At 38.5% G+C, this 20,188-nt stretch overlaps 1 long non-coding RNA gene across 1 annotated transcript in view; it reads left to right on the plus strand.

The window, feature by feature from the left end:
* The window catches only part of LOC102553570 (uncharacterized), a 41,406-nt gene that overhangs the window by 13,508 nt on the left and 7,710 nt on the right, over positions 1 to 20,188 (plus strand). The window contains exons 3-4 of the long non-coding RNA XR_015648225.1: positions 14,386 to 14,471; positions 15,111 to 15,270. This is a non-coding gene — a long non-coding RNA (uncharacterized LOC102553570). The remainder of the gene's footprint in view (positions 1 to 14,385; positions 14,472 to 15,110; positions 15,271 to 20,188) is intronic.

Below are 20,188 nucleotides of genomic sequence, written 5' to 3' on the forward strand. Positions count from 1 at the left end.
AACACAGTAAGGGTGGAACCCTCCACTCCCACTTCCGCGTACCAGAGATGTCTCCTCACCAAGGGCCTCCAATGAACTCGAAGGACAATAGCCAGCCACCAATGGTTTCAAAAGGTAATAAACCCTGCCAATGAGAAATAACCAACTCATGCTGTAGCCTAAAACTTATACCCTGAAAAAGTATAAAAAGTGTGTGCCTTTATTCTTCAGGGTTGCCTCTGCCCCAATTGCAGAACGACCCCAGTGCACTGGATCAATAAACTTCTTGCTTAGTGCATCGATCTCCGTCTCTGTGTCTCTGAGTGGGACATCCCCAGCGTAGGACTCGGGGTCTTCTCGAGTCTTACAGTAGCCATAATGGAGAAACAAAAATCAGAGGAAGTTAGTTTTAAGTGGCAGAGGTAGGGATTGAAATCAAGTATGTGTGGTCCCAGGCTCTTTCTGCTCCTTACTAAACCACTCCAAGTAGTTTAGAGAGAAATGGAGTAGAGAAGACTAGCAAGATGTCTCAGACCTTCACGGAGAAGGTAGAACTTTGGGTGTGAAAGGAAAATGGCATATAGGAAACTGAAAGAGCAGAGTTAACACACTAGCAAAGAAGGTCTTAAAACATGAGCAGGCGGAGCAACCAGGGAAAGAGAATAACTGTATGGGTGGGACAGAAACTTTACAGGAAATGTAAGGTAAGGGAAACAATATACCATATTGCATTATTCATTTATGTAGGGCTTTGAAATGTATCCTATAATTGTAATCATGTTTTTCCACAAGGTTGATATCATTGGAAGATGTGAAATTTATATCCAGATTGGCCCAAAAACAGTGGATAGTGTCAGGGTGGAGAGGAATCTCTGAAGAGATAACATTTAGCTAAAATGCTAAAGAAAACTGTCATTCACAAAGGCAGGGTATATCCCAGTAAAAGAAACACATAAACAAATAAAGGACTATGACAATATGTGCTGAAGCCTAGTTCATGGAAGACTGTTCATGGCAGGAGCCACTATATATGGATCCAGGGGTTATCTTAAGAACTTAAAAAGAAAAAAAAAGCCAGTGAAATAAAATGGGAAATAATGCATCCTGCCTATGTGCTGGGAAGAGGGTTTAAATGAATGTCAACTTCACTCTGGTCAGCTGAATTAATTAATCCAAGAATGGATGAAAATGTCCCAAACAACAGAAGACCAGGAGATGGGAGTGAGGATGGAGGAACTGTGTGAGATTTAAGATAAATGCTGAAGATAGATTGCTTCTTGCTTGCTGATTAATTAAATGTTGGCAGAAACAGAGTAGAGGATATCTGTGAAGACTTCCTTGGATGATCCCAGAGTTCCTTTTTTATATATATATTTAATATATAAGGTTAAGCAGTCTAGTGACCAGAATGTGTTAATGTATTTTCATCTTTCACTTGGGACGACCACATTTGGCTAGTAGTTCTCACACCTAGGTCCATACTTTTGTTTGTTTGTTTTCTGCTGATCTATCCTTAGAATAATACTAGTCCTGAGACCTAGGCAGATTATAAGGGAAAATGTAAACTATCTAGCAACATCCTGACTTTAGATCAAAGAATTGTATTTTGAGCACAAAGTAGGAAAAAATACTATTTTCTATATTTTACATTTATACATTATATATTTTATACATTTCCATTAAAACTTGTCATCAGCTGGATATCTTGAATTCTAGATGAAATTTTTAGAATACATTTAGCTTAATCGAATACACACGAAACTGGACTCGCTGTATTTTTGCCTGATAAATCCAGTAACCCAGCAGGAGCTTCACCACTTTACCATCACCTGACCTTGACTCCAACTCTACTCTTGGCTTTGTCTTTCTTTGTAGGGAAGGAGAGGTTTGCAATTTACTTACTGAGTCTTATTTACTCATTGTCTGTATATACCAGAACTCTCTCTCTCTCTCTCTCTCTCTCTCTCTCTCTCTCTCTCTCTCTCTCTCTCTCTCTTTCTCTTCTTTTATTTTTCTTTTGATTGTTTGGAGAACTTTTACAGCAGTACACATGCATAAGTGGATGTGTGCACGAGTGTGACTGTGTATTTGTATATCTGTGAGCATCTCTGCTATTCTCCCTTTGGTATCTATTGGTTCTTATATAGTTTAATCTCTTCTTATTTTCTCTTATTCTTACCATTAAAATTACTTCATAATACTCTTTCTTTCTTATGTTAATTAAAATGTATACCAATCCAATCCATTTCGTGTTGCATAGAGGACATAAAGTATATCACTAATAAAAGCAGGGACTGTGGGCAAAGAACAGTGGTAATAGAGTACTTGGCTGTCATAAATGAGTCCTTGTACTTGAAACCCAGTGTTAAAATTTGTAGTCAACTGCAATACTGGGGGTGAGGGTCATCAAAAATAAGATAACGGGGGTCCAGGTTAGTTGACACCATTGGTCTTTCTATGGGTTTGCCATCTCCTTGAGGACCTTCAATCCTTATCATAAGTCTTCCATAGGGATCCCCCAATGTTTGTCTGTGTGTATGAGCCCTGTCTCAGTGAGCTACTGGGTAGATCCTCTCAGATGACTGCTATGCTAAGCTCCTGTCTGTAAGCACAGCATAGAAACATTAACAGTGTGAGGGATTGGTGCCTGCCCATCGGATGGAACTCAAAATGGGCTGGTGACTGGGTGGCCACTTTTTCAGTCTGTGCTCCATCTTTGTCCTAGTATTTCTTTTAGATGGTGCCAATTTTGAGTGAAAAGCTTTGTAGGTAGTTTGGTGCTCCCATCCCTCCAGGGGTTCCTGTCTGGCTACTGGCGATGGTCACTTTAGGTCCATATCCCCATTGTTGGAAGCACCCTAAAATTCAGGAAATCCAAATATGTATTATGAGTGAAATGAGGGATATTTGGATAAGAAGTAGTTAAATGAGATTGATTTCTATTCCCTTTAAATGCTCTATGCAACTCAACCATAGGCAAAAATATTTTTCTCCATGAATCAAGTAAAACTTAAAAAAAAATAAAGAAATGTTGTGGAGATTACTGTAAAAATATCATGCTATTTCTACAAAATGGGTCAAATCTGAACAAGGAGAAGAAAATAGAGCTATGAAATAAAAATGCATATTCTATAGATCTATACAATTCATGGATAAAAGTAGTTAGAAGTAAAAGGTTTAAAAGAATAATTCCAAACTCATCGAATATGTGAGTGATCAATTAAAATGGGTGCAGGAAAATTCATTTTCGTATGTACTTGAAGATGGAGATTTTTTAGCAAATCAATTCTCTCTGTTCCATTTTGTAAATGTACCTAAAATTCTATTGTGCTTGGTCTTGATGTTGCTATTTGTCCCTTCTTTTTATTCCAAAATTTTCACAACTAAACGTTTTATGCAAATTTCCTTTGTGTTTACCTATTATCCCTTTCCTGTTGGGAATGCAATCAAGAATACCATTACTATAACACATACCATGAGTTACCAGCTTCCCTTAGATTCCTTCTGGTGGTAGCAATTTCTCAGACCTTCCTTATTTTCATTGACTTGTACGCTGTCCTCCTTTGTTACTCTGAGGACAAGGTTGAAGTTACATGTTGTTGTAAAAATATAAAAAATAAAAAAGTATGGTTGTCTTTCATCCCCACTAGGTCCAGCACGGCAGTGCCCCAAGATATCTGCTAGATATCTTGCCAGAAGCACACATTCCAATGCTGTGGTGGCCCAGACCAGCCACTCCACACTCCATTACACTTACATTTTCACATAGAAGAACACACAACATAATAACCTTAGATCCAATTGGTAAGATACAATTGCCTACCTAAACATACAAGCCCAGTACCATTCATCCCTTAAGAACATTAATAACAACAGAGTGAAATCTTTACGTCACCTGCCATGGCTTCTCTTCCTCTTCCTCCTGTCCCTTCCTCCTTTCTGTTCCAGTCTCCCCCTCTTCCTTCAAACTTCTCTCCCACCCATCCTTCCTTCTCCTCCAATGACAGGCCTCCTTCTCCTATCTTGTAACTGCCCTTCACCTGTAATTTACACATTCAATGGGGAGAAGGTTCTGGTGAAGTCACCTGAGTCCTGAGTCCATGACTAGGCAGCTGTCCTTGGGCAGTGGAATTAACATCAAAATACAGACAACTCCAGGGCAAAACATTTCCCCCTTTCTGTCCAGTTAAAAGGCCTTTTCACTTATATATAAATTGAGTACAATTAGTAGCATTCTATAATTTATAAAACACAAGATACACTCAATACCCAGTCCATCAATTTTGTCCATTAACTAAAGCTCCTTGTCACCTATCCTAAAAAACTATAATTCTATACCTGACCTATATCCTGGTTTGAGATCATATGCCATCTGAAAAACCACCCTTTCAAATTTATTATCTTTCTCAATGCTCAACAGCTTGGGTTGTCTACAAGACCACCAGTCTTCAACCATGTAAGAAATTTATGAATGACCAAATATCTATACTCATAGAAAGTCTAACATGGCTTCCAGAACTGAGAGGTTGTAGAGACAAATCTCCACTAGCACAGTCCTCTTTTAGCAACATGTGAGCACAAGTCTTCAGCCTTCTGGCTCAAAATCAACTGACAGACTTTTGAAATGCAGAGTTTTGAAGGGCTGGTCACCTGTATTGGCAGGCTTATCAGTCAACTGTTCTGCAAATTTGTCCTTTTCTGGACAGTATTAGTCTGCAGATGAAACAGGCAGTTTTGTCCAGTGGCTGCCTAGCCACCAAGCATTGCCTCACCTAGAGGTAGAGATGTTCAAATTCTTCATTAAATCTGCCAAAGACGAACGGTTAGGAGCAGATATGTCTCAACAAAAGATACATAACTTTAAATCTCAAATTTTGTGGATTTCTGACATTTTTGAAAGCCATCTATCTGTAGAAGACAATCTGGACTGTTGTCTTTAAATCTTAATATTATCTGAAAATACTCTCACAAAGTCAGAGCCATGAATTTGCTATTTGGCCCTTAACTCACATGTGTAATCAACTCAAAAGTTTGTAATGACTTGAATAGAAGGACTGGCTTTTACTTTTAAGCATTTTTGATAAATAAATTGTATACCAAAGCAAAGAGAGGATTTTAGCTTAGTTACAAAATGAGATTATGACTGTACAACTCAATCTAGCTAATTCCTCCCTGTTAAATTACAACCAATTTTAAATTTCTCATAAAAGCAACTTTAGAATAACCGCTTTCAGCCCCCAAAAGCCCAGGGAATTGGGGCGATGACTCCTCCATAACTTCTTTAAGCTGTACAAGGGAATTGAGAGATCCTTGTGGTAAGGGGGTGGGAAGAATGAAGCAAATGCTGTAGCCGATGTGTCCTGACTGGACCCAGCTGAAAGTCCTTGAAACCAGGAATGCAAAATATAACTCTCAAGACAAAAGTTTAGAATCGAGATATCTTTTTGTTTGATTCTCCTGAATTTAATTTTTCAGGCAGTCTACCTCTATCAAATCTGATCAGTAGGACTCTGTGAGGTTTCCAGAGCCTAATCACAGTTTTTAAAAACACAAAGACAAAATCTTTCTCCCAAAATACTGTGTTCCTTAGTCTGTAACCAGAAAAGATTGTATCTTGCACTCTCTCCCAGAGTAATAATATAACCATAAAACTCAAAGTCACACCCATTATGAAGATTGAGCATTTTTTTCAAAAAGGAAGTGAGCTAAACAATGAGCCTTATCAGGCTTTTGTACTCTATGATACCAGGAAATGAACCCAAAATTCCCGTGGAGCCCACGTTAAGAGAATCTGAGCTCCCTGTTGTGGTAAATATCAAAAGTAACCACAAACCCTCCCTAGCAGGCATCAAGGAGCCATATGGCCTTTAGCAGTGTAATTCATAAAACAAACCAAATACCTTTTATCAATTCCAGGATCAATAAGCAACACATCAAACCAGGACTTTAGCCCAAAATGTATCCATCTGTTAAGCTCTCTACCCGGAGCCACAGATTTTTTTTTTAACCTTAATAACTTGTAAATACCTTCTATCAATTCCAATATCAATAAGCAACGTAAAATCAGGACTTTCGCCCAAAATATATCCATCTGTTAAGCTCTCTACCTAGAGCCACAGATTTTTATTTAACCTTAATAACTTCTGTATTCACTCTGCCTGGTGTTACAGACATTTATCACAACTCTACTTGGAGTTAGTGACTAATTTTTCCCTATCTAAGTTCTGAATCATGGGTGAAAATCCCCACGTAATTCAAGTAATCTCTTTACTCTCCTCTTTCTAAAAACAAACTTAATAACTTTTTAATAATATCTATCACTAAGAAGTAGCTTGTCTAACTAGGATGTCAACCCAAAATTCCCACGGAGCCCACGTTAAAAGGTATATGAGTATCCTGAAAGACTTTCTAAACAACTTTCTCTAAAAAGCAGCTTTTAATCTCTAACTCTCTGAGCTGCCATTACTTATCACACAGCAGGGGACCTACAGCCTGCCAGCCCAGGCTACTTCCCTGTTTCTTTGTTTAAATTCCTTTGCTTCAGATATCACATGACTTAACATGGCACTGGCCCCCTCTCACTTAGAAATTAAAACTTTCTCTCAACTCTTAGGATTACTAGTGGATTCTTGCCCATCATGTTAGTTCACCATTTGTTGTTGTAAAATATAAAAATAAAAAAGTATGGTTGCCTTTTATCCCCACTAAGTCCAGCATTGCAGTGCCCCAAGATATCTGCTGGATATCTTGCCAGAAGCACACCTTCCAATTCCGTGGTGGCCCAGACTATGTGCCCCACACTCCAACATGTCTTTTTCAAAGGAAGACCAGAGAAGTGAGGGTGAGTTTTTCAGGACAGAATGTCAGGAATACCTGCTATTGCTGTGACTTGTTAATGCTGTATGAACTCGATCACTCTGCTGAAGTGAAGTGTACTAGGATCCTCGTACTACAAATGTGTAGGGGTTTTCTTCCCTGTTGTGCTTTTGGAGAAAGGCATGATAACAACCTGTTCTTATAAAGTGAGGAAATATGTTCTATATTTTATATAGAATATTTACACAACTTATTTCAGATTTATATGTGTGAAATAATTGTTTTATCTCCCTAGGTTTTCATTTATGCAGTATTTTATATATGTCGCTATAGGCATTTGGAAATTTATTTTGTATCAGTATGCTGTCTTAGTGATTGCACTATTTATATTGCTTAACCAAATGCTTTACACTGGACAATTTATAAACAGTGGCCTCTTGTCTCTTCCAGTTCTTGAGGATAGAAAATACAGGTTCAGGGAAGTGGCAGAATTGTTGCTTTATCCTCAGACATTGATGATGTGCAAGGGTTATCATATTTCTGCAACCTCTTTCATAAGGTATTATTCCTTTTATGATGGAGGGCCAGTGTGACATCATAATTTCTTGATGGATTAGATCCTCTACAGGAAGATACTCAGATTATTTAAAGTCTGCTTGCACATTGCCCTTGGTTCACTATAGATGGGAGCACTTTGGTCAAACTCATTTAAACTGAAAATTGTTACTCAATATAGCAGACGGTTGTCCCAGTTCACCCTGTTGTACATGTATGCTTACCTGTGTACTAAATGTGTACCTATGTAACTAATCCTGAGTTCAAATGATGTCTTTAGTCCAAGGTCATTACCATAACAGTCACTGGACTTTTACACTGACCTTCTACTCCATAATAAATCTGGTTGCCTTCATCCTATAGCAACCATTTCATTTAATGTACCATACAATTATATATGTCTATCGATACTGAAATTGTTAACATGAGTCTCCATGGAAAACAGTTTTATAATGTAAAGCACAGCGTTTATACACAGCTTATTTTCTGTTTATTTTCACAGACTCTGTTTCCAAGGTCAGCGTTTTTCACTCATCAGTCAGGCTGTGCATTCCAGCTGGCAATTGCTCAACCTACTAAATTATATTTTTAATTTGCAAACATTAAAGTTACTCTATGAGGTTTAATGTCCTGTGAGTTTTTACAAAGTCAAGTGTCATGCATCTATAATGACAGCATCAAACAGAAAAGAGGCAACCCCTTAGTCCTTTTTTTTTTTGGTGCTTCAACTATTCTACTCTCTCATGTCCTTCCTCCTAAACCTCACCCACTGATGTATTTATCATCACCACATTCCTGCCTTTTACTGATTATGATATAATTGCAATCACAGATTTTCTTAGCCTCTCAAATATTTTTCATTTAACAATATTAATGATCCATCCTTCACTTTCCCAAGAATCAAAACATTGAGTGTTTGACAGGTTGGTGGTACAGGGCATAAACCAATCTCTGGTCCTTGATAGACCATTTAGAAATTGTTGGCTATTCTTCATTGTATGAGTGTTCTGTAGTTTACCTGTTCACCTATTTAAGCACAGATAGATTTGTTTTGTAGTTTGAAACACTTATGAATAAAACTTAAGTATCTGTGTATAGGTAGTTGTATGAATATAAGTTTTCAGATCAGTTGAGTGAATATCGAAAAGTCTGATTGCTGACAATTTAGTATTTCCAACAAACTCTTCCAAAAGCTTGAACCTGCAATTTTTTATTTATAGTAGCAGTGATTTGATTTCTGTGACTTCACATCTTCACTGCCAACGTTATAATCTTTTTATTAATTTTTGCCATACTATTAGGCACATTGTTCTTGTATGTTCTTCTTATATTAGTTGGCAGCCTCCTAATGACAAGTGAGGTTGGGTCTAATTGCTTTCTGTATTTTTCTTCTTCAGGAGGCCTCAACCCTACAGTGGACCTCCTAATTGGTTGTCCGGTGCCAAATGACCATCCCTTAAAACATGCATACAAGTGGCATTATAGAGACTAAACAGATCACACAGACACACAGACACACACACATACAAATATATACATATATATATTTGCATATATATATGCTTGGTGCCCACAGAGGCTAGAAGAGAGTGCTAGATACCTTCAAGCTGGAGGTAACAAGAGTTGTAAACTGCCACTGGGTCTTGGGAACAAAGCTTAAATTCTTTGCAAAAGCTGCAAGTACTCTTAACTGCTGAGTCATCTTGCCAGCCCCACCACACATTTCAAATGTCAGATTTATACCTAGTTTAATTTTCTTTATAATGGCATTGCCTTTCTAAAGTTTGAAATTCCAATTATACATTACTGATACGAAAAGAACAATTGCTTTGAATATTAACTTTTTGGAAAATTGACTTTTGAATTTTAATATACTTTGCACCTTGCAGTACTAGTGTTTTAATTGTAGTAGTTTTATTTTCTTTCTTGTTGAGTTTCTGGGATATTATGCATAAACAATCTTGTTATCTTTGAACATAAAATTTTGCCTCTTCTTTCCTATCCATACACACATAAGTATGATTTCATCATTACTTTGTTATTATATTATATATTATATTATAGGGTAAAAAGGAGGTCCTAGTCCTGACCTCAAAAGGAAAACACAATTTCTCATCTTTAATCAATGTTAACTACAGGGTTTCTACACACACTTTTACAAAGCTAAAAATTTTCTATTTCTACTTTGCCAAGTGCATATTAAAATGAGCAGATAGCAATTGATAGGACCATGTTCTTTTTTCTTCTTTAGGTCAATGATTTTGTAGTTTTCATTTATTCAAATTCCTATCTTGAGTAATTCCTATGCATCTAGATTTAACCCTATTTGTGTAATTCATTCTATATCATTGCACACCATGTTCTGATACTTTGTTGAGCATGCTTGCATGTATGGTAACAAGAGACATGTATGGAATGGCTGAAGTTTTCCTATCTTGTAATGTCTTTACCTGGCTTTCCTAATAGGGCGTATGGTAGTTTGAATGGGTATGGCCCCAAAGACTCATGTGTGTGAATGCTTGGCCCACAAAGAGTGTCATTATTCACAGATATGGCCTTGTTGGAGTAATTATGACCTTGGAGGAAGTGTGTCACCGTGGAGGTGGGCTTTGAGGTCTCGTATATATGTTCAAGCTCTGTCCAGTATAGTCAATCGCCTGCTGCTGCCAGCAGAATCCAGCCCTCTTCTGCTGTCTTGGATGAAGATGTAGAACTCCCTGCTCCTTCAGAACCATGTCCACCTGGATGCTGCTATGTTTCCACCTTGGTAATAATGGACCGAACCTCTGAAACTGTAGGCCAGCCCAGTTAAATGTTTGCCTTTATAAGAGTTGTGTTGTTCCTATTGTCTCTTCATATAAATGAAAACTCAAACTAAGTCAGAGTACCATTATGTTACTAAGAGATAATTCATAATTATCTCTTGATAATTATGCCCTTGATTTCCTATGGAAGTGATCATAGGTAGTTGATTTTGTTTCTTCCATTAGTGTTTAAAATATTACTAGTTATTTATGAGTTGATAGTGCATTGAGGAGTGGGAGGATATTGATTACTGTACTGATTCAGCTTTAAGAACTAAGAATGAGTATTAGTTGTATTACCAGATGTTCTTTATGTGTCAATGCATGTATCTTTTATGAAATTAGTATTTCTTTCAAAATAGCAAATTTATAAGGGGTGTGTGTGTGTGTGTGTGTGTGTGTGTGTGTGTGTGTGTTTCCTGCTTCTTATGGCTCCATATCTTTTATTAAATTCAGAAAAATCTTGTCCGTGTCTACTATTACCTCACTTTTTCTTCTATCTTGTTCTCTATTCCAATTACATGAATGATATATTTTGGAAATCTCTAGTATATTATTTTCTTTAGTCATTATTCTTTTTTCCATTTATACTTTATTAAGGGATGTTTATTTTAGCCTATCTGCACACCCACTCTTCCTTTCTTGATGTTCAGTCTGTTGATCGATATAACATGCAGTCTTTCTTTCCATGGCGATATTCTTGATATTCAGCCTTTTTCTGTGCAACCTGGGAAGATAGTAACAATCGACTTTCCTGCTGAACACTTAGACTGTAGGGATTGATGGGACATCCAGAATCAGGGATTTCCAGTGTTTTCTGACGCTGTCTTGTTTCCTGTTATTTGTTCCCCCTTCCTCTTCTTCTCTTCAAACCTTCCCACATGATCCTACTCACTTTTTTTCAGATTCATGGACTCCTTTTTCATTAGTCATTATTGTAGAAATGTAGGTAAATGCTACTGGTATGTAAGCCTCAAGACTGGCTTTTTGGCCCTGGAAAACCAATTGGTGAGGTCTTTTCAGGAAAGAAAGCCCTTCTCCATTTCTAGCTTTTCTTAGTTGCCTGTGGCTCCTTGTGTACAGTAGAGACCCATTTCTCTGTCTACTTGGCATGCTCATCACCGATGCCCTTATTTAACCGACGTTTGGGCTATAATACTGATACTCTGTGGGTGTAGCTTTGGACAGTACTAGGAGACACAATCTTACCAAAAACTCCTGATCGTCTGGTTCCTGTAATCTTTCTGCTTCCTCTTCCACAATGTTCTCAGAGCTTTTGTTGAGAGAGTATTTTGTAGAAGTATCAGTTGGTACTGATTGACTGTGGGTTTCCATAATAGTCTCCATCTTTTGCAAAAAGACAATTTCTTAATACTCTTAAAATTTGCTACCTCTTGTCATAGCTTACCTAATTATAATTACCTGCTGTACATTTCTACTCTTAACATATTAATCAATTTATTTGACCTTACTTGCCTGATTCCTGTGTGGTGTTTGAGTATTCTGACAGCCTTATCTTTGTCTTCCAGCACGATCATGTAGCTGTTTAACGATGGACATAATGTGTGGTGTAACAAAAGGTCTTTTTCTAAGCCTACAGTGTACAGTTTTTATCTCTCTGTTAGAGCTTTGCTAAGGATCATGTTTCATGTTGCTAGGGGTGACAAAAGACTCAAAATTTATTTGACATCCAATATCCTGTCTCACTTATGACCTGGAATTTCCCTGAAACTTATCCCCAGAAGTCCACTGTGCATCAAATTCACCCATGTGTCATTGTTGCAATGAAGCCCTGTCTTTGTGGTAATTGGATATTGGGGAAACTATTCTGTAATGAGATGAGTAAATCCCCAGCTTTTTAGTAGCCTTTGTTCCAGGTATGGTTCCTTTATTCTGATCTGTTGCAATTTCTTTTTCTGTTTAGGTGAAACAGAAGAGTTAATGATGGGTATGGTCAGGAGATTCTCTTTGCCCAGATAATGTAAGACCCTAGTCATGGTTTTCTCTGGAGAGTGAAGGCTTAGCTCTGGCGTGTACTCTGAATATTTCACATTTGTTATGTTTCTTTCCTTGACCAAGCTAGGAACTTATCTTTCCCAACTTTTTATGTTGGCAGTCTTGTGGTGGTTCCCTGGAGCAAACTCCATGAAAAGGTTGGGGCATCCTAACGTTGCATCTCCTTGGGATTTCTTACTCACAATCTAGTCTACTCTCTAGACTGCCACAATCAATTCATTAGCTTGATGGATTACAAACCCTGACAGTTTGACTTCTGCGTGAGCCCTGGTTTCTCCATGGGAGGAGACATGAGAGGTATATTCCCTGGCTGGTCTCAGAAGTACTTATTTTTAGTTTGTACAAGTGTCTGTGGCTGCGTGTGTGTGTGTGTGTGTGTGTGTGTGTGTGTGTGTAAGAGAGAGAGAGAGAGAGAGAGAGTAAAAGACTTCCAAACTTTACATGCTCAGATAAAAGTGGATTCTTTTTATTATTATAATTTTTATTAATATATTTCTTTACTTACATTTCAAATGTTATTCCCTTTCCAGCTTTCTTGTCCATAAGCCCCCATCCCCTCCCCCTCCCTCATACGGGTATTTCCCCCACCCATCCTCCTTACTCCTCGCCCCCCCAGTATTCCCCTGCACTGGGGGTCCAACCTTGGCAGGACCAAGGGTTTCCCCTACCACTGGTGCCCCAACGAGGCTATTCTCTGCTACACATGCAGCTGGAGCCCTGGGTCAGTCCATGTACAGTCTTTCAGGAGTTTCTATCTTAAATACCACATTGTTTAAAAGTCTCTGCGTACTTCTTTTTGAATTTTTAAAAATATTTATTTATTATTTATTATTATTTATTTAATATAAGCACACTGTAGCTGTCTTCAGACACACCAGAAAAGGGCATCTAATCCCACTATAGATGGTTGTGAGCCACCACGTGATTGCTGGGAATTGAACTCGTAACCTCTGGAAGAGCAGTCAGTGCTCTTAACAGCTGAGCCATCTCTCCAGCCCCTCTGAATACGTCTCTCTTTTATTTATTTTGTTTTTAGAATTTTATTAGTTTTATTTTTATGTGCACGGCCTTTTTGCCTACACACATGCCTGTGAAGAAGCCACACTGCACTGGTTGCTTTCACAGAGGAACTGGGTCCAATACCCAGCACCCACATAGTGATTCACAACCATCTTTAGCTCCAGTTCCAGAGGACCTAATGTAGATGCTCAGACCGATGTGGTAGCTTGCATCAGCTGTGGGTCTTCTGGGAGGGTTCTCGCTGGCCACATAGCAAGTAGTGAACAGCAGTCTGCAGAGCTCCCGGGATCCTGAGGGGTGTAGCTGTTCTCATCCACTAGGTTTTGTCAGTTCTGTCAGCACTTGCTCCTTTCCGCTGTTCACAGCCTCGCAGACCAGGCACCACATGGAGTAGATGATGCAGGCGCTGCACTGTCCTCACCGCCACTCAGGGGCAGGAAATACCCAGCCTGTTTGCTCCATTGAAGGAAGTGCCAGAGCCAGCAGGCAGGTCCCAGGCTTATTTCCTCCTCAGGCCTGTGGTATGTCTACTCCACAGGCTCTGGCACCAGCTCCAACAAGTCTTCACTGACCAAAAGGGCAAAGTCCACCATCACCGGGGGTATGGGCTCATCCTGGTTGCCTCCAGGTTCTGAGACGAGGTCTCTTCCTTGCAGCTCCTGATGTCCTCCAGGGTGGCCGTGAGAACTTCCACATCATCCAGTGAGAACTGGGTACCCTGGGCAAAGATGCTTCCGTTCATAGCAATCGAGACTACTGTTGGGGAGTTGGACTACAGACTGTTAGACATCATAACAAATTCCCTTACTGTATAGAGACCACCCATAACATCTGTGATTCGACAGAATCCCGACTAATACGAACAGAACGCCCAAGAGCTGGAAGAACAACTACTCTTTTTTGTCCAGTTAACCTTATCAGTTTTTTTTTTTAATAATTCTTTTGGATTTTGGTGGGGAGTTTTTTTTGGGGGAGTGTTTGCTTATTGCTTTGAGATGGGATCTCATTATGAAGCTGTAGCTGTCACAGAACTCACCATGTAGATCTAGAAGGCTTTGCCTGCCTCTGTGCTGGGAATAAAGGCACGCACCGTGAACACCAAGCGTAAATTTGTCATTTTAGAAGAGTTTTGAGAATTATTTTCTGACTTGTATTAGTTACAAGTGGTATTTAATGCGATCTGTTATCCACGTAGGTATCCGTCCTTCTTGAACCAGTTTACCGCATTGCAAAGGTGTCATTAGCATGACCGCTTCACTGACGTTCTAACATCACAATCATGTAAGTAGATACCATGTTTCTATCCCTACAACAGAATACAGGCTATGCTCGACAAAGGTCCTTAAAGCTTACATACACAAGGATAAGTATATGAGTAAATAGAAGAGTTTTTAGCGGCTATGCTGCTTTCTGCTTTGGGGATATATTTTGGAAATTAGCTTGTCTCCACCGTGCGGAGTAGAACCTCCCTGGGTATTTTTGGCATCTCCTTCCTTGTCGTCACCCTCTCTTGCTGATGGCGCCGGATTTATTGACTGTGTCTTGTGCAAATGTGACAGATCATTTTGTTTTGCTGTTTGCTATTTTCCTGTTATGATCTGAATGTTAAATCATGCTCTCCTCATCTGGGGAGATCTAGACATTTGACTATTGGTTACTGTCGATGTCGTTTCATGACTCTATAGAACCTTTAGAAGGTGGGGCTTCACTGAAGGAAGTCAGTTATTGGTACCCCAGCCCTAGCCCTGCTTTTTGTCATAGCTTGGCTCTGTTTTCCACTAAAAGATGAGGAAGTAATGAGTACTTGCCTTATGTTTGTGTTGTCATGGGTACCACTGCTTCCGTGTTTCTTGTCCAGATGATATCCCTTCAAGTCAGGAGTCGAAATAAATCCCACCTCACTTGAGTTTCTTTTATCAGGTATCCACAGCAAGACTAAAAGCAACTCATGCTCTCCCCTTATAGTGGGCTTCGATGATCGTCTTTCTGAGCCAAGGACAGCAACTGTCAATCCCTTTCAACCGGATTTGACTCAGTCGCTGAACCAGTGCAGAGAAAGCGAAGACGGTCACTGTACCAGGTACAGTGTTTGACTAATTGTGTTCTTTCCTGACCTCTGTTTTGTAGGTTGGTGCGGTGACCTGATAAGCAGCATGTGTAGTATATGGAAAAATAGTTCTAAACATACCGAGAGCAAATTGATTTTACGTTGTTGTTTGCTGTACTGGGGATTAAATAGAGGTTTTCATGCATGCTAGCCAGTAGCCTAAGCTATTTCATCCCCCCTACTCCATACATATCAATGGTATTAGGAAACATATGTCCATACTGCCATTTAAATGAATAGTATCAGAAGTAAACTCTGAAGCTAAAAAGTAATGTGTGTTAAACCACATTTACTGGTCATTGCAAATTAACGTAGTCGACATAACTGTCCTATGCTCAGAGGTATGACAAGGAATGTTTAACTTACAGTAAGAAGCTTCGACTTGAAAAATTGGCTCTAAATAGTTAAAACACTTATATCCTTAAAACACTTAAAAAATCAAATAAGCAGGAATTAGAGTTATTACCGTTGTTGCAAATTTTATTTTTAAAATTAAAATTTACATTTTTTCACCTGGAGAAAAATCAAGAAAGAGAAAAAAATGATTAAATGTTACTCCTGGGGTTTGCTGAAGAATTTTTTGAAAACTTGCATAGTTTCTCTCACTCCTTCAATCCTCTCACCTGACTTTTAAAATCTATAATGATTATATAAACAACCTATCTTTTAAAGCCTATATCAACCTTGAATTATGTCAATGTTTAAATGAACTTACTCTGCTGCACGGATTTAAGGGATTGAAGGCCTGTGAGGATATAAATTTATATTGCCAAATACTGACCATTTATAAAATGGCCACAATAAAATATGTTATTACACTTGGAACAATAACAGAGTGGCTATTATCCCAGAGGAAGCAGGGGCATTGAATTGTACACTGAGTTCCCCATTTCATCAATTGATCAAATCAAGAAAATCTTTTAAAGGGAAATGAAAATGTCATTGCAAAAATTAACATGTTTGGGTTTTTTATTATATAAAATTATACATATATATACATATATATGTATATATAATTTGTATGGTTGTTTTAGTTAGATGTAGACAGGAGAAGCTTTTATCTATTTTATTTTATTTTTAAAGTGCAAATCACAACACTTAGGATGATTGGGGTGTGTTTGATGGTTTCACCACCAAAAACTGCAGAATTTTAAAATTCTCTCCTACAGTGAAAGATTGCTGAGACCTTAGAAATCTCTTTCAGAGCCCTGACAGTATTTCAACCAGCGCTTGTCCTCATTTGTGGCTCTGAGGTCTCCCTGTGCCCTTCTGGAGTCTCGGTTTCTTCATTGTAAGGTGTCCTGTTTCCAATGTCCCACCCTGGTGGACTCTGTGCTGCTGATTCTTGTGCTGTTCTGACAGAGCAAAGGACAGCTACCCATTATCTAGCTGTCAATGACTTCTCTAGGAGACACACTTAACACTTTGTTTTTCATGTCTTTGGAGAACTGAGATTAATGACTCCATTGTATATAGATCTGAAAAGTTGCTTGTTACAACTAATCAATCTGTTTGACTACTAATAAGCTTTCTGAACTCTCCTCAGTCTCTTGGTAATCACCTGATGCTTAAGTCCCCATTGCCTCCTGATTTATTTGAAGCCTTGATCCTTAGGTTTTGGGTTTCGTTATTTTGAGAACAAACTGAACAGCATTGGGTAGCTCCAGACTTGAAATAGATGTGGATGGTAGCTGTTGCTTTCTTATATCCCAAGCCAAAAAACCATACCATGTATTAAATCAGAACGTTCCAAGTACAGGACAAACTTGTAAGGTGTATGGACACCTTACAATGAAGAAACCGAGACTCCAGAAGGGCACAGGAAGACCTCAGAGCCACAAATGAGGACTAGCGCTGGTTGAAATACTGTCAGGGCTCTGAAAGAGATTTCTAAGGTCTCAACAAGGCTTGAGAGCCTTGGGGAGACATACATTTATTTTATAATTTTGAGCTTCATATAACATTTTTGAATCATTTAAGCTTTTGGATGAGTAGATCAAGTATTCACATTTTCATCTTTTATTTTGGTTTATATTTTTCATCCATTTTTTGCCTCATATCTGTTCTTGAAATTAAATATATCCATCCCTCTGTTCTCCACATCAAAGCTCTAATTCCCAAGTCTAATTATTATAGTTTAATGACTGTAAATTATACATAGCAGATGAAGATATTGTGCGCACAGAGAGATATATAGAGATACATGCTTGATACATAGTTACAGTTTGTAGTTTTTCTATAATAAATATTTGCTGTATACCAATAAATGGAATTGTAAGATTTGCTCAATTTGCATATTGTGGCACATAGAACTCTTAAGCCAACAGCCCCCTCTGCTGGGTGGATTTTCCCAGATTTATTGTGTATAATTTAAGCATAAACTTTTTTCAACCTTTGATAGCTCTTGTGCATGTACTATTTAACTCAGAACCAAGTGTGCTCTTATTTATAGTACACTGCATTAGCTCAGGCATCTACATGATAAGAATCCTATTTTTCAGTGAGTTTCACCTTTACCTATTTTGAAGATTTTTTTTGAAGATTTGGTGATGCATCTAAGACCATGTTTACAATAAAGCTATTATTATTTACACACACACACACACACACACACACACACACACACACACACACACACACACACACACTTCTGGTATCATTAGTTAATTAGGTTGTTTACGTCCAGAACTCTGATAATGAACTATTAAGCTGTTAGGTGAGGATCATGATTGGGGAATCTAAGTCTATTAATCTCAGATAAAGACGACCACATATGGAAGAAATGATTTAACCAATCTATCTTGGAGAACCAATGAGTTGAATTGGAGTTACTTCCAGTAGCATGGTTAAGTGTTTTATAATAGGAGCATAGAGGAGAGATTAATCTGAGACACATAGGTGAGGAGTCATTTATAAGTCTTGGGCAAGGAATTACTTATAGTATCATGGAGAAGGGGTCACTTAGAAGGCATCACTGAAGGCAAGTCATAAACATTTCTTTAAATGTTGGTGACTTCTGTTAAATATGTGCTCAGTTAACTCAGAGCTGTTCTTATATAAAGGCCTTTCTGGATTAGATTTTCTTTAGTTATGGACATGTTTTTAAGTATTCCAAAAGGAAAAAGAATCTCACTGCCTCACATTTTTGAATCTGAAGCTTATTTAGGACATTAGTTTCCTGTGTCATTCATTTTCATTCTATCTGTCAAAGGCAACGTTCAAGAAGGCACTGGAAGGTTACTGTAATGAACATGGCAGACACAAAGGTGTGAACAATGTTTGAATCAAAGATTGGAATGTTGATCTGAGAATTCCACATCTCCATTGGGAATCAGAGGGCAGGGTATGTGGAAAGATCGTAGACACTGGATGATCAGGCGTTCTTACGTTTCTCCCATAAAACTGAGTCTTTACTGTGGAGATGTCAGTCAACAATGCAGACTCATTAATCCCAATAATAGTTCAGTCACCTGAGAAGACGGGCTCTGGGGAAAACTATTTTCTTTATTTCTGAATTTCACATAGCTTATCTGCACAACTACTAAGGACAAATGAAGTCACATATAACATGTTTTATCTAATGCCCTAAAATGCTAAGTCTTAAACATGGTGGACAAACCATATTCAGATAACTACTTGAAACTTATATGAATTACTTCAAAACAAAATCAAAAGGAATGTCAAATGTATAAAGATTGTCTTTTCTATGCCCTTTTCAGCTTTAAATAATGACATGGAGACTTACTACATTTATAATAAGCTTTGGGCCCTATAGCTGAGCAGATTCTCTGCTGTGTGTGTGGCCTGTTATCTGCAATGTTTGCCTTGCCTGGAAACAACTTCTTCATTTGTATCCCAGTATTGATACCCTCAGTGCCTACCCTCTCCCTCTCTCTCCCCCTCCCCCTCTCCCTCTCTTTCTCCCTCCCCCTTTCCCTCTCTCTCTCTGTCTCTGTCTCTCTGTCTCTGTCTCTCTCTCTCTCTCTCTCTCTCTCTCTCTCTCTCTCTCTCTCTCTCTCTCAATTTCTCTCTCTTCCTCTCTGCCTTTTCCTCTCCTGTCCATCTTTTGGCTGAATAGATTTTTAATTAACCAATGAAAAAGCAATGGAAAACAAAGTTTGTAGAACCATTGAGTCAGGAGATGTTTCATAATAACGCTAATCCAAACTGCAACCAGTTCTCTGCTGGCAAAGAAATCAGCACTTGAATATACAGTACAGAAAACATCCATTAACATCAATTTAAATAGTCTTTATTCTCCAAATTTTTGTATTATGAGACTACGTCTTTAATATATTACTTTGAAGAGTATTAATAGGTGGTATTATAGAAAGAAAAATTTCATTGGGGCTGGAGAGATGGCTCAGTGGTTAAGCTCTCAGTCCCCAGCACCCAAGCAGGACAGTTTGTAACTTTCTGTCACTCCAGCTCCAGGGGATGACACACATAATTCTGGCCTCTGAGGGTACCCCTTCCCCCCCACCTGCCTTACACACTAAAGATGAAGTAATTGAGAAGTTCATATATAGAGGAAGTCATAAGGAGGCAAAATAAGAAAACTAGTAAACCAGTGATACAAAGGATGCTATGAGATGGTAAGAAGTGAGGTGTTTAATTTCTGCATGTGCATATGTGTGTATTATGTGCATGTTCACACACTGTAGACACACGTGTGTATGGGGAGGATGCTTGTGCATACTATGTGCTTGTTCAACATTCAGCTAGTCACTCACTCTGGGTATTCACTTTTTTGCCTTCTGCATTCCCACTTCTGGAATTATAATATGTGGATCACCAAAGGGTAATGTGTGCACCTGCATGGGAACACACACACACACACACACACACACACACACACACACACACTCACACACATACATACATACACACA

This window comes from Rattus norvegicus, chromosome 1, assembly GCF_021556685.1.
Source record: "Rattus norvegicus strain SHRSP/BbbUtx chromosome 1, alternate assembly SHRSP_T2T, whole genome shotgun sequence".
Taxonomy (NCBI): Eukaryota; Metazoa; Chordata; class Mammalia; order Rodentia; family Muridae; genus Rattus; species Rattus norvegicus.